The 20,219-nt window shown below is 43.9% G+C and overlaps 1 protein-coding gene across 48 annotated transcripts in view; it reads right to left on the bottom strand.

Moving 5' to 3' along the window:
- CASZ1 (castor zinc finger 1) overlaps positions 1-20,219 on the bottom strand; it is a 282,930-nt gene that overhangs the window by 244,383 nt on the left and 18,328 nt on the right. For 32 of the 48 annotated variants that reach the window (XR_015278800.1, XR_015278811.1, XR_015278812.1 and 29 more), the window contains one exon: positions 13,442-13,519. The exons of 12 other annotated variants lie outside the window; for them this stretch is intronic. The gene's annotated coding sequence lies outside the window, so the exon portion shown is untranslated. Of the gene's footprint in view, positions 1-13,441; positions 13,520-14,281; positions 14,418-20,219 lie in introns of all 48 variants that reach the window. 4 more of the 48 variants (XR_015278815.1, XR_015278789.1, XM_086860864.1 and 1 more) reach the window with 1 other exon arrangement.

The raw sequence follows: 20,219 nt of genomic DNA on the forward strand, positions 1-20,219 counted from the left end.
CGGGGGACCGAGAGTGGCGGAGTCTGGTTTTGTGTGGCGCTGAGCCTCACTGAGCGTTTGCGCGGCTAAACAGCCTCTGCACTCCCTCGAACTGCCGCTCCGCCGAGCTGTCAAAACAGCGTGATGGCTGCTGCCGGCACCGGCACCGGCGGCCGCGCAGAGCCCCCTCAGGAGCGAACCGAGCCGAGCTGGGCCGAGCTGGGCTGAGCTGAGCCGAGCCGAGCCGAGCCGGGCCGAGCCGGGCCGAGCAGAGCCGAGCTGGGCCGAGTTGGGCCGAGCTGGGCCGAGCTGGGCCGAGCTGAGCTGAGCCCGCGGCTGCGGCGTGCCCCGCGCGCCCCCTGCTGCCCGCCAGCCCCGGCGGGTTCTCCGGGTGCAGAGCGCCCCAGAGCCAGGGACTACCCAGAGCCAGGGGCTACCCAGAGCCAGGGGCTGTCCAGAGCCAGGGGCTACCCAGAGCCAGGGGCTGTCCAGAGCCAGGGGCTACCCAGAGCCAGGGGCTATCCAGAGCCAGGGGCTACCCAGAGCCAGGGACTACCCAGAGCCAGGGGCTACCCAGAGCCAGGGGCTATCCAGAGCCAGGGGCTGTCCAGAGCCAGGGGCTACCCAGAGCCAGGGGCTACCCAGAGCCAGGGGCTACCCAGAGCCAGGGGCTGTCCAGAGCCAGGGGCTACCCAGAGCCAGGGGCTGTCCAGAGCCAGGGGCTGTCCAGAGCCAGGGGCTGTCCAGAGCCAGGGGCTACCCAGAGCCAGGGGCTATCCAGAGCCAGGGGCGGGGGTGTGTGGATTTTGTTCTGGGTCCGGCCCGGACTCGCTCCCCAGGTGGACTCCCGGTTGCAGACCCCAGCCTGAGAGAGAGGTGGAGGGAGGGCTGTCTAAACGGCAGTTATTAAGAGGCAGTTTAATTAAGCCCACCAGAATTTGCAATCCTTATACGAAGGAGAGAATACTGCAAGAGAACAGTGGAGAGTAGCTAGACACATTAGCCCCACACACATACAAGTGAAAAGTTATAATGGCCAAACCAGTTTTATACAGAATTTGTCACCCTGTAAAGGACTGAATGTACACTGTACAGTCTCTTTTACAGATAATCCTACAGGTCTGCAATACTCCAGCTACATTTGCCCCAGCACTTTCTCCAAAGATGAACCATTCACAGAATGACTTTTATTCACAAATTGAGAGTTTTGTTAATGCCTGGAACAGGAGAAATTAATTCCCTGCAGCTGGTCTTCCCTACTACACCTTGCAAACTCCAGTGGTCAGGGAAGGCAAGCCTGGAACTATTTTCCCTGCTGTTCTCCTTATACATCCATGCAATACATAAGACTGCTGGGAGACTCTGTGAGGACCACATCCTCAGGAGGACGTGGAGTTTCAAGTTCATCCTGCCATAAGCCCCCACCAGCTGCACAGCAGTAATATGAGTACAGGGCTTCAGGTGGGCCTGCAGAGCGCTTAGACTGGGACTCTGTGCAGGTGGCTGTGCCTCAAACCACTCACAGGACAAACTGATGTGACCCTTTGAGCACCATGGCCTCAAGAGTCGTGTTCAGAGATGTGATGATCATTTCCCCAGTCCTTCAAGTACTGCACAAGGAAACACCTTCCCTACAGTCTTCCCTCTGCCTACAATTTCCTCCCTTGTCGTTTACATAATTGTCAATTCCAAGTACAAGACAGGACAGGAGAGTTCCAGCTAGTGAACAAACCCAGATGCTCCTACAAGTTTTCACTGAGTGTCTGTCACCAGTAGCAGAAGATTAAACAGGATACTGGTGAAAAGAAAAGGTTGTGATCCTGGTCTTTCTCATGAGTGATACTGGGTCTGGGTCACAGAGGAAGATGGCATTGGAATAGACTCTGCTCCAAAAAAGCAGCACCCTGTCTGGCAACCTGAGCTCAGGAAAGAGCCAGGACAGGAAGAGCAGGTCAGGAAGGAGATGCAGTGGCAGAGCAGTATGTCTGTGGGAACTCAGATGGTGCTTGCCCACTTTTCTGGGATGTGTCATGCCCACACAAAGGATGATAAGCAGCAATGCCTGGGGCAGCATGCAGGGATCAGGATTTCTTTCTCAGGATTCTTGTCAGGCATAGGAACAGACCATGAACACCCAGACCAGGTATTTAAAATCTGCTATCGAATTTTCCTAGTACTTCATAAACCAAGGATGAGAAGGAGAGAAGAAAGGCAAGACCAAACATTGCAGAGGTCATTTTACAAAGGCCTTGGATCTCCATATCTCAAGGTCCAAGGGCTACAAACCTGCAAGATGTTGGCAAGAAACTCTAGTAACTCTAGTAACTACCCCTCCCCCACTGATCTGGAAGCTTTTCAGAAGCCCCATTCTTCCCCCTGAAGACCACAGAGATGACTTTGGCTTTGGATAGGAAGGCTGCCTTTCTGAAGATCCACAGTGCCCACCACACAGGGTGAGGCAGGAGGTAGTTCCCACAGAGATGCCCTTGCTCATTTTAGGCACGGCTCCACAGCCTGTGGATGTGCTCACTGCCATCAAAGGCAGCCCCACCTTGGGGCTAAGCTTCAGGGAGCCTCATCAAGGCCCACATCTCCAAGATTAATGACTGCCTACATGAGGACTTCTCCTTTATTCCAAGATGATCCCAATACATATTTCACATCCACATGCTGCTGAGCTCCATTCCTGCCTACATATATGAGTTCACACCTTTCTTACCCATTTCTACTCCTTGTACCCCACCCAGGACATTTTCTCTCTTTTTTCTTCTTCTGTCACACCTACTATACACTTGTCTGTGTACCAAGGGTGGCATTGCAAGCCAGAGTCCCCAAGCATCTATGCCATGACCTAATTGTTCCTAGGACTCCACCTCTTCCAGTAGGCCTGTGTACATGCCATTCTAACAGTAAACTTTCCCACAATTAGTGGAGGTGTTGGCATCAGGAACATAGCACAAAACACAGAGTCTGGACAAGCCATCCCTGGAGATGGGAGTAGTGCAGCTGAGGCACCGTGGGATCAGGCAAGGTAGTCACATCTCTCTCCTTATCTTCCGTTGTTCAGTTTTAGAAGGAAACTGCTTGCACCCTGCTGGTCATTGAACCTCACACCAGAGAAAAGTGCTTCTGGAGTGAGAGCCTACCCTGGCAGAGTTTTCCATACACTTAAGGATTGACAGTGTGGGGCAAATCACGAATGTCACACATTATAATATCCCCAATATGAAGAGGAGAACAGGGAGACTGAGATTTCCCTACTAAGTATTAATGTCAAAGATGAAAAGCACTCTGTGCCCTAGGGGCAGGCACATGAGCATCAGGCTGGGTGGTTTTGGGTCTAGAGCTGATTCATGAGAGCCAAGCATGCAGGAAGCTTTACAAAACCCCTCAAAGTTATTTCAGACAATTAATGTGTTTGCCTTCTCTTCGTCCAGCTTCACTGCTCTTCTGGGGTCCTGGGGTCCCTCCTAGGTGCTGAGACTGACCATCTCCCCTTGGTGTGCACAGGGAGAGCCACAGTTCTGTGGAGTCCCAGCACTTCACTGCTGAGACTGCAGCAGAGCAAGGCAGAGTGATGCATGGGCACAGTGCTTAATACATTTATAAATAATCACCTCTTCTATGCCCTGCAGGAGAGCATGACTTCACAGTGATGTGTGTGAATGTCACACAGGCCCAAGGAGAGATACTGCTTTGACTGCTAGCTTGGTTCCTGGTGGGCTTACTTCTTCTCTGCCCTCCCTCCAGAGCCAAGGATCAATGTAAGAGGCTCTACGGGTTGCTGCATGAAGACATAATAGTACTTTACTAGCTAAGACATGTCCATGCAGCTGCTGATTCGTAGCCATCACACTGAAAAAGATTCTTCACATACATCTATAGACTACAGAAAACCACGTTCTTCTTTCTGTCCCAGATTTAGTGACAGATTAAGTCACTGAAGTCACCTGGCACTGCAGCTTCCTGTTTGACTGGATCCTTGGAGTCTGACATCCCAGTATATGTACACTAATGAAGTAGTATAGAAAAGGACTGTATCACATTCTTCTGAGAAGTTTTTTTCCAGGACAATTGGGGTGCAGAAATGCTGTCCACAAATTGTGTGTCTAAATTACAACATGCTGAAGTGCCCTGCAGACTGGTGAATCAGAGAGTGGCAGAGGACTGGCCCCAAGTTTGGGTTAGCACCCAAGTCACAAAGCAGTGACAGATATACATGAAGACTGAGACAGCTGACTGGGTCTGACCCCCATGAACCTCACAGCAATTTATCTCATGTTACGCCAGACCTTTGCTTAAAGTGGTCATTCTTCTCAGCTGAGCCCACAGTGACATTGCTGTACTGCATCCCTTCTTGAGCCTGCAATCAGACATCGCTCCCATGCGGACCTGCTTTATATGCCACAGACTGGGGATCCCTCTGAGACAAAACCCTCCAAGTGCCCTGGAGACACCAAGTTGGACACAGTCATAGTTAAGTGACAGTGTATGCTCCATGTTCCGCAGAAGATCAGATCAGAAAATGCTGTAAGTCTTCTTTATTGCTTTCTATGGATCTGACCAAATATTCCTAGGTATTTGCCCTCCACTGTACTTGCTGTTACCTTAGAGCTCCAAGCATTGGTTCTCCATTCTCTGCCACTGACTTATTCAGTTTCTTGCCAGGTCAAAGAGAAAGGTGGGCAGAGAAGCTGTAACTAATGTCCTGTTAAAGTATTGTGGCAGAATAGAGAAAGGGTTAGTATTGAAGCATGAGAGATACTGTAAGATAGAAAAAGCTTTGCCCCAATTCGCTATTGCCCCCCACTCCTTTTTTAAGGGGTATTTCACCAGTGAGATTTCCCCTATGTATCCTCTATGGGGAACACATGCCCAGCTCACCTCATTTACTCAGATAGAGCATGTTTTATTAATCTGGAGTCTCAACAAGGTCCTTTAGTTCTATTAATTTATTAATATTGCTAATTAAATATCATATTTGCAAATGTAAATTTCCTAATAGTGTCCCTTCCATTTTCAAATTTAAAAAAAAAAAGCAGCAGCAGCTTGTTATGTTAGTCAATTGAAAGCAGTTCAGGCTAATCAGAAGAGCAGGGCTGCCTTATGTCTGCAGAGGGAGGGCCACTGTCAGTTTGCTTTGGGGCAAACATCCACCTTCTACTAAGAGCTTTAACAAATAGATTTCAAATCAGGTAGAGAATGATGTGAGTGGAGTAAATGGAAGGGGGTGAGAGAAGGGGAAAGCTGAGAGTTTGGTGTATGTGGTGTATGTGGGAAAAGGACCCAGGAAATCGACACAGCAGGTTTGATGAGGGTTGGGGGCACACGTGGCCAGAGCCCAGGGCCAGCACTGGTGTAAGGGAAAGCATAACTTAATAGGCAGCCAGGAAGCTTAGGCAGTGGCTGTGTGGAAAGGGTCATGGGAGGATACTGGTCCCTCTGGAGAAATGCAGTTGGGGGAGAGGTCCAGCATCTGAATTGTATTTTTCATGTTTTCCCCGCTGACATTTTCAGCTATGAGTAAATAGATATATAGATAAATACATATATATACACACACACACGTGTGTGTGTGTCTGTGTGTGTGAGTGTGTGTGTGTTTGGAAAGATGTGATAATCTGCATGTTGGGATGACTGGACTGGTGTTGCATTAAGGAAAGTTTTAAAAATACATTATATTGTTTTTTATTATTAATGGTAATGATAGGGGCCTGTTCATTATCTTTCCTTTTGTTATGTACTCTGTAATCTGAGGATGCTGTGGCAATGTAAAAGGGATAATGCAGTGGTACTGCTCAATCTGGTTCTGTTCTAAGATTCCATCCTTCTTAATATTTATGATCAGAACCCAGGAAAATTACATGTAGCTGTCATTTTCCAAGAAGTTTATTAAAAGCATAGAAACCTTTATTTGGATCCATTTTGCAAAACAGACCTCAATAAAAAAAATCCTTATGCTTATTGTATGAATGGAGAGACATAGACCCAGAAGGCAAAATATGAGTCCTACGGTTATTGCTGAATATCTCTTCAGATCCAGCCCTTTCCCTAGGTTAAATGCTAAACCACTGCATAATAGCACAAAACAGTACATTATGAGAAATTTGGGTACAGAACATGGTCCACCCAATATTTCATCCCTTAAATACTAGACTGGCCTAGTCCAAAGTATGAAAATATCTAGAAGGGTACACACTGAAACAGGAAAATACAGCTGTCTCCAGGGAAGTGATTTTTTTTCTGTACACAGAAAGGATTCCCAAATGAAAATCCACTGATGACTCAAAGATGCCTAAATGAATAACAGTATTGACCAGGTCAAAAGCAGGTCCATTGCAGCTGAGAGCTGAGAGGGTGACACTCCCTCAGATGCAGACAGACCATACCTTCTGAGAAAACAGGAAAATAAGACACCTGTACTGAATCCTAGCAGCTGTCCAACTTTTGCTGCTGTGTTGCGTGTCCACCCATCGAGGCTGGTAAAGGGTGAATGCTTTGCAACCTGGCTGGGCTGTTTTAGCAGAGTGAGGGATATGTCGTGTGGAGGGGTAGGTCTAAAAGGGAAGAAAAGGGAACAAACTGTCACAACAAAACACCTTTTCAGTCTCCAGAGACAGAGAGCAGAGACAACACAGAAAGCCCTGGCTGAACTGGAAGGAACTGGTTCTCATAACCTCACACACACAGGTCTTTCAACTGTTAATGATCTTTGTCAATGTGAACATCATTTCCTCTGCAACTTGGCGTGTATAATTGAGTAGGTCTGCAATGGGGAGACAGCACCTCCACCTTCCTAGTCAGCACTTACTAGTAAACAGCCTAGTATCAGCTCAAGAAATGTTGCCGAGGGATCAGCTTCTGATGCCATGTTATCACTCCAGTTTGAGAAAGTGTAGAGCACACCTCCTCGTGCTGACATAATAGGAGAGGACATCACCTTAATTCCACCTCCATTAGATCTCAGAAAGTTGACTGTGATCCCCTTGACCTCATCAATATTCAAAAGCTTAACAAAAAAAGGCTATAATTGGGGAAGTCAGAAATAATGTAATGCAGTATTGATTATTTTATGGTACGATTAGGTGTAATTACATCTCTCAAATTTTATTTTAATGTTACTTTATACTACTTTTAGCCTTTTAAAATTATCCAAAACATCTCTGTTTAATGGAATGAACATGCCTTCAATTTAAATGTGAAACAGTCTTTTTCTGCTAAAGTGTGACCTCAATATATTTGAAAACATAAATTACTGCTATGTATAAACCATAAAAAATGAATGATGAATTTAATTCTGGTGAAGCGTGAGGGACTGGCAATGCAATGGAGAAATACCGTTTATCCAGAGGAGAGCAGACAGCCCAGGTGGAGAGAAGGAGGCAAAATATGACCTTCTCTAACACTGAATGGGACATGTCATACGAAGGACTTGACTTTGGACTTACAGACCAAGGGCAAAAATAATTTATTTCCTGGATCAAGTCCTCAGCTGGCCAGCTTCATTGCAATCAAAGGCATGATACTGATTTACATCAGTGGAGATTTCTGTCCCCTGTATTTGCTTGGTATTTGATTCCCTCCAGCTTTTTCAGATGTGCAGAGACGAATGTTCCAGCCAGAGACCCACAGGGTAACCTCCTAACTCGTCATCTTTCAGACCTGTTTGTACTGCCAGACTAGTGTAAAAGGACCTTTGCATTAACAAGAACAGGGCCATAAGAACCCAACTGAACCCTCCTGTCTCTCATTTGCCAGTATCACCTCACCCATTATTAGAACTAATTATATTCATTACTGGGATCTAGGAGACTTAGTCTTGAACCAGAGCTCCATTACTGAAGAGATGAGACAGCTGAATGTCCCTACTCAACCTCTGCTCAGAGCCTTTTCTAACACATCAGTGTCTGCATCCCTGGGCATTATCACAAGAGACTTATTAATAAATCATGATAGGCCAAAACTGCTTCCTTGGTGACAATAAACAGATGATTTTTTTTCCGCTGGGACCCCTGTTTTAAATGGAAAATATACCTGGACTTAACTGCTGGACTTCAGCAGTGAACTATCAAGTCCTCTGAGCACTTACTGTGCAAGTGTAAGTTCAAACTTCATATTGATAGCAATTCCTATTTCCAACACAAAAATTTCCTTATTTTACCTCTTAACATGCAGGTAAGGAGGAAAGTATGCTGTCACCCGTAAGTGTATATAACAGTTTGAGTTTATGCTTGAGGAAAGCAGAAGGAGGGTGACTAGAACAGTCATGGAAAATGGTATTAGAGCTCTTCTGGCCCAGTGTGAGCCCAGTCAATTTCTGAATTTAAGCATCTTGAAACTCATGTTCTACCACTTAGCACATCTTCAAACTGAGATGTCTGTGATGTTTGAGATGTCTGTGTAAAGTGGTAATTGTGGGGGTCTGTCCTGATAGCTCTGTAAGGCTGCTCTTTGTCCCAGAACTATTGGTATGGACTTAGTGAAGGACCTGCCTGTTTAACACACAACTTTTCAAAACATCTGCCAGCAGTTCAGTGAATTCAGCAGCCAAACATCCCAGGATGCTCATCAGCTGGAGATGCTGATTTGTTGCTATCCATGCTTTCAAGTGTTCCCTTATCTGCTCTACATCAACAGCCAGGGTGCCAAGATGCTCATTACTTCCTAATGGTCCATATTCCATTTCTATATTTTTCTTCTTAAAGACCAATTTAAAAAACAAAACAAAACAAAAACAAAACAAACAAACAAACAAACAACAAAAAACCCCAACGAAACTTAAGTAGCTCAGCCATTTTAGAATCACCATTGATTCCAGCTGTCTCCTAATTTATTAATGGGCTTACCCTCTCTATCGTATTTCTTCCCCCTGATATACTTGGAAGAGTTCTCATTATTTATTGTAGCCCTTTGGGCCAACATTTATTCCTTCTGCTTCCTACCTACACTGAAAGCTGGAAAGGTTTCTCCATTTGCCTGCTGGCCTCTTCCCCATAGCTGGATGAGTTCAGACACCTAAAAGATTTCAGATTTGAAAATGGAGGAAGTTCTGTGTCATTCCTATTCGAGTCACACCAACACCAGCAGTCCTTGGAGATCAAAAACTGCACAGGTGAGCATGTTCTAGTATCTCAAGAGCATATTTTAAGAGCAATTTATCTAATACAGACTCTGTTACCATTACAAGGGCATTGAAGAAAAAGCACAAGAAATCTGACAAAATTATTAAATTAATATTAATATTAAATTATTAAAAATAATTTGAGTCTCTAGAAGACTCCATGAGCTCCAACCAGAACAAATAGTCAAGTTCAGCATTATAAAGTTTCCAGGGGAGCTGGACACATAATTTCCCTGCTTTCTCTCTGTATTTTGGGAGAATCTCCACCTGTGAGGATTGTTGCATTGGCTGCTAGGATTTACTAGATTTTCTTTCTTTTTGGATAAGCAAATTTTTCATAAGAGTGAAGAAGGGAAATCTACTCCTCCCTGGCCACAATCAAGTTTCCCATCAATTAGGCAAATTGGTGGGAAATGACATGAGGTTTTACGTTTTCCCACTTATGGTTCCAAAAAAGTATTATGAAAGCAATCCCTCAAATTGATATCCAAACTAACCTTACCCTGTAAAGCACTCTCAGGAAAAGAAGGTAAAATTGCTAGAAAGTTTTACCAGCAACAGAAAATCAGCCAAATACAAAAAGGGTTTTTAAGATTAAGCAAGGACTGTCTTCCAACAAAGTGTATCACACAGACAGGCAATGAGAGAACACGCAGGTCAGATTAACATTTACAAGCCCATTCTATAGAAAAATTATTTCTACAAAGATTTTAGGTAAATCTCTCTAAATTTCCACATTGTAAAGTAAATGAAGAAGAAGAAGATGTTTATGAAGGCACAAATAAAAGGTGTAGTTGTGCACAAGCGTGTATGTATGCACACCTGTGTGCAGCAGAGCATTTTTGCATAGGTGCTTGTGCATACACAAAGAGATTAGCTGTGCTTTCCTGTTGGTCTTCCTCTACTCTTAGTGTGCAGAAGTGACAGAAAAGGCTCTCAAATGGCCTTTCACCACCACACAACCAGTCATGCCAGGCTATGTACAGACTCTGCTTTCAGCCTGACTCAGATTTAGAGTAAGGTGACTAAATAATCACTTTCAATTGTGTTTATTTCCATTTTTATCCAAAATTTTTCAAGTTTCATCTGCAGAAACAGGAGTGTATTACAGTGAGCAGCAATATTAATCCCAAGGGAACACCAATCCCTGGGGATTGCCAAGGCCCTTCTTCTTGTTTAATGAATGTGCTGTGACAAATTAGGCAAATTGTGTACCTGCATTTCCTATGAATATCCCTGACCATCTATTCCCAGCTGTATTTTCTATTTAAAGTTGGCAAGATGCATGCTCAAAGAGATCACAGATACTTATCCCTAGCACGGAGTACAAATATCAGTTCTCCTGAGATAATTCAGTTTATCTGTTATCAAAATCTGTAGCACAGTAGCACCTAGATGTCATATAGGGCTGAATGAACACACACTAAGAGGCAGCTCCTATCTAGAAAAAAGGAAGTCACACAAATAGAATCACACAGAATCACTAGGGTGGAAAAGACCTTCAAGATCATTGAGTCCAACCCATGCCCTAACACCACAACTAAACCATGGCACCAAGTACCACATCCAGGCTTTTTTTTAAACACATCCAAGGGATGGTGACTCCACCACCTCCCCAAGCAGACCATTCTAGTACTTTATCACCCTTTCTGTAAAAAACATGTTCCTAACATCCAACCTATATTTCTCTTCACGCAGCTTAAGACTGTCCTCTTGTTCTGTCAGTGGCTGCCTGGAGACTGGCCCCACCTGCCTACAACCACCTTGTAGGAAGTTGTGGAGTCTGAACAAACAAACACACAGAGGGGGAAAACAGAAGCATAGAAAGCCTCCCTCCTCTGACCAGGCATACACAGAATGTCAATGGTTGAGCTACTAAGGCAGAATTCCTGATCCCAAGATCCACAAGCATACCATGAACAGCTAAAAGCTTGAGGAGCACTCTGAGTAGACACTCAAAACTCACTACAAAACAGGACAGATCACCAGCTTCCCTTCCCTGATGCTTCTGTTCTTCACTGTATCAGCACTGGATGACAGAAATTCCAAATATAGCAGCTCAGGAATCTCTCGCCTATTCCCTACTTGCCAGCAAAAAAGCTTGTTTTGATATTTGCAGGAGCGAATTAATTTGGTATTCCTGATAAGATCTCAGACACACCCCAATGACACTTACACCCACAGCCACAGAGGCTGATAACATCATCAGCTGACTTCTCAGCTCAGCAGCAGTCTTTTTCACCCGTTTCTAGGATTATGAAATACATATTTTGTGTGGCTGGCTAATACCAAAGTTACAAAATCTATGTAATTAAGATTAATTTAAGAGCTGGATTGGATCAACTTGTGGCATCCACCCATTAATTAAAAGAAACACTTCGAATTTTAAGTGGCTGCTTTAATATTTTACTCTGTGCTGGCACTGTTAACCTCAAATTGGCAGGTGAGATGTGAGTGCCCAGGTGTGGAAAGGCTGGGAGCCATTGGTTCGGGAACACTGCCTGCCCCAGGAGACAGGTGCCCTCTTCTGGAAGGTGCCAACATACTACCTGTATGGACTACTGGAATCCCTGCTTTCATGAATACCTGTACATACACTCCTGGCTAAATGCACACAAGCATAAAATCTATGTACATAAGTTGGTGTAACTGTATATATGACACACATCTTTCTGATGACTCATAAGTTGTACTTAGATGGTTACCTGTAATGAAGAAATTTTATCTATTACATGAAGGTTTATAAAAGTTTGTGCTTTTTACTACATATGCATATGTATATTAGTTCTGCAGAAGATTATGTAATGTCCACATGTGCTAGATTTTATGAGCCATGCAAAAACAACACTGAAATGATTAAGTGCTCAGAGCTGTAGGGAAAGTATTTAAACCAAATTGAAAAAAACAGTGACAAACGTTCTGCACAAGTTTATATGGATGGCTTTGTAGGTTCTTTAAGCATCCTGCCTGCCCAGCTTGTCTAATCTTTCCATAGAATCTGACCATTTTTATTAAGTATTTGCAGTGTCCTAGCATCTAAATTCTTAAAAAATCTGACATTGCCTCTTTTGTATAAACAGAAAGGGAGTCTACAAACTGCCCTGAAGAGCTCACAGTTGATGGTACAGAGTGTTAGAACCATACTGTGTGCTGAAATGTAAAACTTCAGGTCCAAAGATTACCTTTCATTTGGAATGGATCCATTTACCCCTGGGACTGGAATGAGAAATAGCACAGATTTGGAATACCCTAATTTTTCAATTTGGCTATGTTGATCACCTCATGCATGCATGGGAATATGAACAAAGATACATATATGCACCTTGGGACATACTGATGCGTATGCGCATAAGCACATTAATTCAAAGAGGAAGTTAATTTGATAAGATTATGTACATGCACATAAAGTGTGTCAAATGTCCAAGGATGTGGAGATATATGCACATATATACAGAAATTGCATTTAGATGACCATATGAACATGTCTATGAAGTCCCTTAAGCAAACTTGTCAGAGAAGACACAAGACTCTGTGTAAACAGCTGGAAAGATACTTAAGACCAAATGTTTTTTCTTACTGTCATGTTACAAAAAGTTAAGAATCTCTTCCAAATCCATATTTTGTCTTGGATTCTACAGCTGCCGAGTCTAGATGTTTTATGCATTTTTTATAATCTGAATTGCTCTCATGCAAAGACATAGCTTTAATTGATTTACAACAAAATCTCTCCCTTTTCTCTTTGTGACAGGGGGAAAAAGTTCACCCCAGCACAGTATGCTGTTCTTTTCAGCATGTCCTGTTGGGTACAGTTAGACTGGTTTCTTCAAATATATCCCATCATTTAACTTACAGCCATGGCTGAATCAGAGATCAATAAATCCCTCAAAACAGCTTCTGCTGGATGAGATGTAAACCAGCCACTGTCTTTCTACCTTATCCTCTATCATTCCATCAGCACTCAGCGCTGTCTAAGTACAAGGCTTTGATCAAACTAGTAGTTTCCCTTCCAGACATCACCACGATCCATATCCATCTATCCTTCAGCAGGGCAGGCTCCAACACCCCTTATTAGTAGCTTTGTATTTGCAGAATTGTGGCAAGTACAGGCTGGATAACAGCTTGCATATGTGTAATATAATCTAAATAACTGAGCGAGTCCTGGATTTAGTTTAGTTTACAGATTGGCTATTCCCAATTCTATTATCCTTTCTCATTGCATCTTCTGACAGCCTGATCAAGAGAGGAAATCCAATCATTTTCATTTCTGATACTAAAGCAAGTTACAAACAAATAAAATAATCTAATTTCATCATCATCATCGTCTGACAGGTATAACCTTACCTGCCAATGAAAGGCAGCAACATCTGGAGTGCAGTATAAAAAATGTTCAGAGCATGGCAAAACTGCAGTCCAGTGTGTCTGCAAGGAAAAGGAAGAATTTGATTAATGTGTTGTCCTGCACCAACTCTAAATCAATTAACAGATTTTATTTTTAAATAGGTACATCTGTAGTTTTACATCTTATCTATGAAATCAGGCTAGGGGTGAGAGGACTTGTTTGATGTTACCAGCAAGCAATCCAATAGTAACTAGAAGTAAAATCTAGAATTAAGCAACATTGCACTGTCTGTATTTCTAGCATCTCTGCTCAGTTATGCTTAAGAGTACAATGAGATCTTTAACAAGCAGAGATGGCCAGAAGGCCACCCAAATGAGCCTGCAGAAACTGGTATCACTAATAATCACACAAGTTTCCATGGTGAGGATTATAACATAGCCACCTCCTCTGACACCAGCAGATCTCTGCCCTGCTGATAAGCACACAGCCTACCTGCACCTGAGGCCAGGGCATGGCAGCAGATTTTGAGGTGTCAGTGTACTCTACATGTGTTCTCATTCTTGAGGAAAATGTTCATGATTATTTCATTTTGTGGCAGTAATGGAAAATACATTTTAGTGCTTGTGTTATGCATTTGCAATTCATGTTCCCATACATGATTACATTAAGTCTGTGTTCTGTCATTTTTGATGAATGTAGCTTGTTTTCTGTAAAAAACGGACTCTGGGATGGAAAGTGACAGAAGTGAAGCTGTAACAAAGGATGATCAATTTTTTATGTCCAGCATCAAATGTGGGGAAAGTCGCTGAATGTCTCTCTGAAGCTGGGGACTCTTCACTCACAGGCTGAAGTATGACCCATTCCTGTCACCATACTGCTTCTGGTAGTCACAGGGCAGCAGTGGCTAATACTGCCTTCTTCTTTGCCAGAGTTGATAGCTTTTCATTAACAGGTCAGTGTCTGAGAGCAATCTGGCCTCTGCAAACAGATGTATACAGGTAAAGAGTGAGCAGCAAAGCAGGCAGGAGTGGGTGAGTTTGATTCACTTATTAGCACTTAGTAACATCTCTGATTCTCTTGTATGTCATGCTGAAAAACTAACAGAGACTCCAGTCTCTCCCAAAGTCAAAAAGCAAAGAAACAGGAGAAGAAGAAAGGCATGAAGAAGAGAAGTGATTTGCTCAAAGATAACTGTTGGAGGCTCCATTGGAGAGTATCAGGAGAGCTGGAATAAAGGTGGCAACCCAAAGGACTTACTCAACAGTGACTTCAGACTGGAAAATCAGAGTAATGCATAGGCTGGAGTTTTCAGCTGATCTTATTCAGACTGAGACCTCAAATAAGAAAAATTGATCCCACATATTTGTGGGAACATAGGGTTCTGCTGATGGCAAAACTGTTAGGCTTGTGTGTTGTTTTTGTTCAGATGGTCATGAGTCAGATCTTGACCTCTGAGACTCATCAATAACTACCATGGACCTAGGGAACTGACAAAGGAGTTTTCCTGCTTCATAAAAGCTGAGACTAAAGCCTCTTGACACACAACTCAATCTTTTTCTGCTATTCAAAATTCTGACTCAGGCTACAGTGGAAGAAGTTGTAGGGCTGCTGGATTTGCTTCTGCCCCCCTGCCTTCGGGACATGTGCTCACCATAAGCAGATGGTTTCAGAGATTAAGTTCTAAGGAGGCATTAGCAGGAATATCTGCACACAGCACCCCAGCAGCTGCCTGTGCTCACACCTGTTCTAATTTTCACAGCTTTCAAAGAAACAGTGTCCAAAGTTTTTTTTCCTTGTTCCTTTTAAGGAAAATAGGAACTTTGAGGCCAAATGCAGAGCCAGCTTCTACAAACACTCAGGGTTTCTTCCCTTTGTAAACAGATTCCCTGGAGCTTCACCTCAGTGCAGATTTTTAGCTATCATAGTCAGGTTCTGAAAGAGAATGCAGCTATTGCCCTAATCCAGAAATTACAGTAATAAAGAGAGCTGCATCTTAGGTAGAAGTCAAAAGCCCTTATCACAGGAAAGGAAACTCAGAACTGTTCTCTATGTTTCAGTATTAAAATAAAAATTACTGGATCACAACTGAAAGACTAAGGGATCCACCCTTCACACTTCAGTGTACCTCTTTGGTCATGTTTCTTCTGGTCATCAAATTTAATTCAGAGAGATGAATAAGAAAAGCAGCAGGTATCACTAGGGACTCTAACAGTGGTCTCCAGCTGCTGGGCACATGGTTAAAGAATGTAACCCCATGTTCTGCACTACTGAGAATGGTGTCTTGTGACATCACTAAATGAAGCTGGAGATGCTAAGTTTGAGTCCCCTTCTGCCAGAAATGCAAAAGGGATCTTCCTTCATGAGAGGACTTTAGGCACAATGTAATCTGGCACTGGGAAATGCAGCCAGCCCATAAAAAATAACAAAAAACATCATCAGCAAAGCAATCGTGCTGGAATTTCTTCTTGGTTTAGCCATACTTTCCAGTTGCATGCCATCAAAAAGGTAGGTATTTCACAGCCTACTGTGCTACTCAAATTGCCACACAACAGATAGCAGAAAAACATTATATACATACAATAATGACTACTCAATAAATTTGGTTGTACCTGTCCATGGGAAGCTAGGAGATGAGGAGCTCTTCTTGAGCATTTGTGATGTATAAATTGAATTCCTAGTGCACATAAGCACTTACAAATGTACCTAGCCCTACTTAGAGCAAAAGCATTTATGTGCTTGGATGCATGTGCTTCCTGCTATTGCTGTTCATAGTCTGTGCATGGTAGCATTGCAAGTTCTGCCTCCTGTTCTGATAACTGAAGCAAGTCTGATAACAATTAGTTAACAATCTACTGAGCAGTGGTATGTCTGTCACCAGGTTTGGAATGAAAGATGCTTATCCAAAGTGATCCTCAGACCTTTTTCCAGACCCAGTGTAACACCTAACCTCTTCTACAACAGCCAGCAGGAATGTCCTTCGTCTTCATCTCCTAACACAGCATGATGTACTGAGATGTAAACATGAAATGGATGCTACTGGTAGCCAAAAACATTCTAGGCAAAGGAGTAGAAATGAGAGAAAAGAGAGATAGAACAAAAAAAAACCCAAAAAGACCCAAAAAACACCAACCAACCAAACCAAACCAAACCAACAAAAACAAAAAACAAAAAACAAACAAAAAAAAACCCAACAGAAAAAAAAAGCAAAGATTCAGAGAGGATAAGAAATTTGATGTTCACACAGTCAGGAAAAAGGAATGAATGTGGAGGGAGCAAAGATGGCCTAAGATGCCCCTTACTTGCCCATGGCATCATGCTACTACACTATCCCACTGATCCAAACTCTCCTCACAACTCTGCCAGCAGCACTCATTACTTATTAGCAACGTGCCATCTGCCTCCACCACTGACAAGGTCCCAACCTTGGAATCAATACTGATCTGTTGGTGACATCTGTTGGGACAGGCCACAGATACCAGTGGCTTTTCACCAAGCGCACTTGTTTTAAACAATGCTCAGCTGGTACCCAGTTCAGCTGGTGAGCACTGGGCTCACCCTCTATCCCTCCATTGCCGGCACCCCTTGTGAAGGGGATGCCAGCCGGCTCCCCACCCCAGCCTGCATGGTAGGGATGCCAGCCAGACACACGTGCCCCCCGCCACAGCCAGGACACCCCACACGAGGGGGTTCCAGACGGCTCCCTGGGCCCCCCACTCCAGCTGGAACGCCTCGCACAGAGGGGTTGTTTTCTGTAGAAAACAAACTCTGTGGTGAAAAGTGATAGAAGTGAAGCCGTAACAAAGGACGACCAATTTTTAACGGCCAGCACCAAATGCAGGGAAAGTCGCTGAATGTCTCTCTGAAGCTGGGGACGCTTCAGTCGCGGCTGAAGTGTGACCCATTCCTGTCACCATCCTGCTCCTGCTCCTCTCCAGCCGCGGCGCCCGGCGCGGACGGGGCTCAGCGCTCCCGGGGCCCCCGCAGGGCCAGAGCGCCACCTGCAGGCCGCGAGCGCTCCACTGCGGGCCTGGTGAGCAACGGGAGCATGAGGGCTTCACCTGCTCCACCAACTGCTGCGGCAGGATGATAGTCCTGAAAAGAGAACCGGCTGATTGCAATACGAGTGGCATCGAGCATCTTGTCAGAACAACGGAGAATAAATGGAAAGGGACGTTAGGGAGGACAGGAAATTCCTGCCGCTCTGTCATATGTGGTTATGCGGGGTCTGTGATTAGGCAGCTGTGAAAAACCTTGAATACTTTTTGCTGACAGCTTTTCCCCTGAGTACCTTACTGCCTCCTCTGACACCTTTTGGAGAGCTGTTGGGGCTCTTCTGGAGTTTGCATCTCCATCTGCAAGTCCACTCATCGAGGTGTGCATTCCCCAACAGTTTCCACCAAGCTGAAGTGCTGTATGCCAGTGGGCCTCCAACAAGTGCCAATATTCCATTCCCTAACACACAGATCCAGGTGCTCCCTCATACTCAACATACTTGAAGAAGGAATACACCGAAAAACTGGTGAAATCATGGTTTGCCATACACGGTTCCCTTCAGATAAGACTTTGTTTCTACTTTTTGACATTTGGAGAAGCTCAAAAGCAGCCTGAAAAAATCATTAAAACTCCAGGTGCACATGGGCATAATTCTTGCAATAATCTTCCTGACCCTGCTTTGTTTCTTAAAGAGCACTTCCTATCCTTTCCTCCTCACATGAGCAAATGGAAGGTGGACTATATTTGGTATCAGGATTACAAATATATTTTGCAGATCAACACAACAGCCTGACAAAAGAGCTCTAGAACTGTTAGAGATGAAAGTGGTTCCTGCCTGTCAAGGAAAGGAAGATCTGTCTTACTCTCCCACAAAAATGAATTAACAGACCTTTAAATTGTGGCAGATAGAATGGCAACATCTCATCTGGGTTAGAGTTTTCTCCCATCAATTACATGTTTTGTGAAGTCCTGGGACTTCACAGGTTTGATGTGATCCTGAGGCAGCTGCTGATGCTTTGTCAGATGTATGAGATAAAAACAGTGCCAATGAAACACATTAAATTTCTTTAGGAAACAGTTCTAATGAATTTAGGTGAAATATGGAATATAAGCAAAAACTCAGCCAGATACAGCGTGGCCTGGAGAAGTTCCGACTGCTTAATTAGGGATTGTAAAGGTGAGCAGACCGTGTGCCTCTCGGCAGACCTTTGCCCTCCCTCCACCATCAGGGTGGACAGATGCCGTTAGTCAGGCCACGCCTTCATCCCCAGCCAACAGTGACTCCCAGTCCTATATAATGATTTATAAAACATTGCAAGGGTACTGTGTGATACTGCCAGCATCACCCAGTGACATGGCCACATCCTCCCTATTGGACACCAGACCTCCACTTCTCTCTTCCCCTATTCACAATTTTCTCACATGTGATAGCAATGCATTGAACAGAACTGGCAAGCCACCCTCAGGACCAGCAGAGTCAATCCCACACCAATGCCACTGGGATTTACTGCTCTCCTAAGATGTTAGCACTACTATTTTAGATTCCAGCGCTAGATCCTTTTAATATCCCTTTCCATCATGGTCTCTGAGGACATTGGTGAGAGAGAATGGCCATATAGCCTGGGCAGAGGGATTAGCGTTAGGAGCCCAAAGACCCAGCTCTGTCACTGGGACTCTGCCATGATGACTTCATCCACCAGTGCCTCAGTTTCCCCATGTGTAAAATGAGGATAATGATAATGACCTACCTCAAAGGGTGTGGTTTGCAGATGGGTTAGCGACCAGCACTACAGAAACACCCCCCATCAATAAACAACTCAGCCTGGTACTGAAGGCATCGAGGGCACTGCATCCTTCCCTCACTGCACAGGAAAAAACTGCTTGCCAGATCTCTCCTGCCTGCGACTGCGCAAATGACCAGCCAGCTCCATCCTCATCGAACCATCCTGCGTCTATTTGATAAAGACGAATATTGCTTTTTAAATAAATATAAAAACTCCGTTTCCTCCTTGGTGAGTTCATTTTGAGTCATTTTATCTCCCTCCTCCCCCTATATTTTTCCCCAAATAATGTGATTAAGTGAGTCAGCGTTCTGCTTTCCCTGACAGCCTCTGGATTTAATTCAGTTTGAGGACTGTGACCTTTGACTCCTTTTTACTATACTAACCCAGCTAAGAGAACACTTAGCGATTTCTCCGCTTCCTACTGGGAGAGTATCTGGTGAAGGGTGAGGAGGGGGAGCAGGGGTGGAGGGGGGAGGAAGAGAAACAAACTTTCACATAAAATTATGGTATATGGATAATTGAGAAGTTTAAAAACATGAATCTAATTGTGCTGTCCCTTGAGAAGCAGATATTGAGCCATCCTATAAAAGGCTTGGAGTATCCCAATGGTGATTTATTGCTAAATCCTAGTATTTTTCAATACATTATAGTTTTTAAATTGTGTTTAAATTGAGTGTAGAAGAGCAGAGGCCATTAGGAGATGCAGAAATGATGATTATATTTAAATATTCATGCACGCAGTACCTTATTATTGAATCTGAACACTAACAAAATCAATATTAAGTGCGGTTTGACATGAATTTATTTATGAATTTCGACTTTCTAAGTACTGTATTTTTTCACTCAAAAATTGTGAGTATAATGTAGTAATGATATCAAAACAGAGTGTCAGAGAGCATTAGCTGAGGAGGTTATAAACCTCCATATTACAGGGCCCCATATTGCCCTCAAAAGTGCTTAGTGCACAAAACCAAAATGTTGTGGGTGTTCTTTTTTAAAAAAC

Source organism: Cyanistes caeruleus, chromosome 22, assembly GCF_971803275.1.
Source record: "Cyanistes caeruleus chromosome 22, bCyaCae1.hap1.1, whole genome shotgun sequence".
Lineage (NCBI taxonomy): Eukaryota > Metazoa > Chordata > Aves > Passeriformes > Paridae > Cyanistes > Cyanistes caeruleus.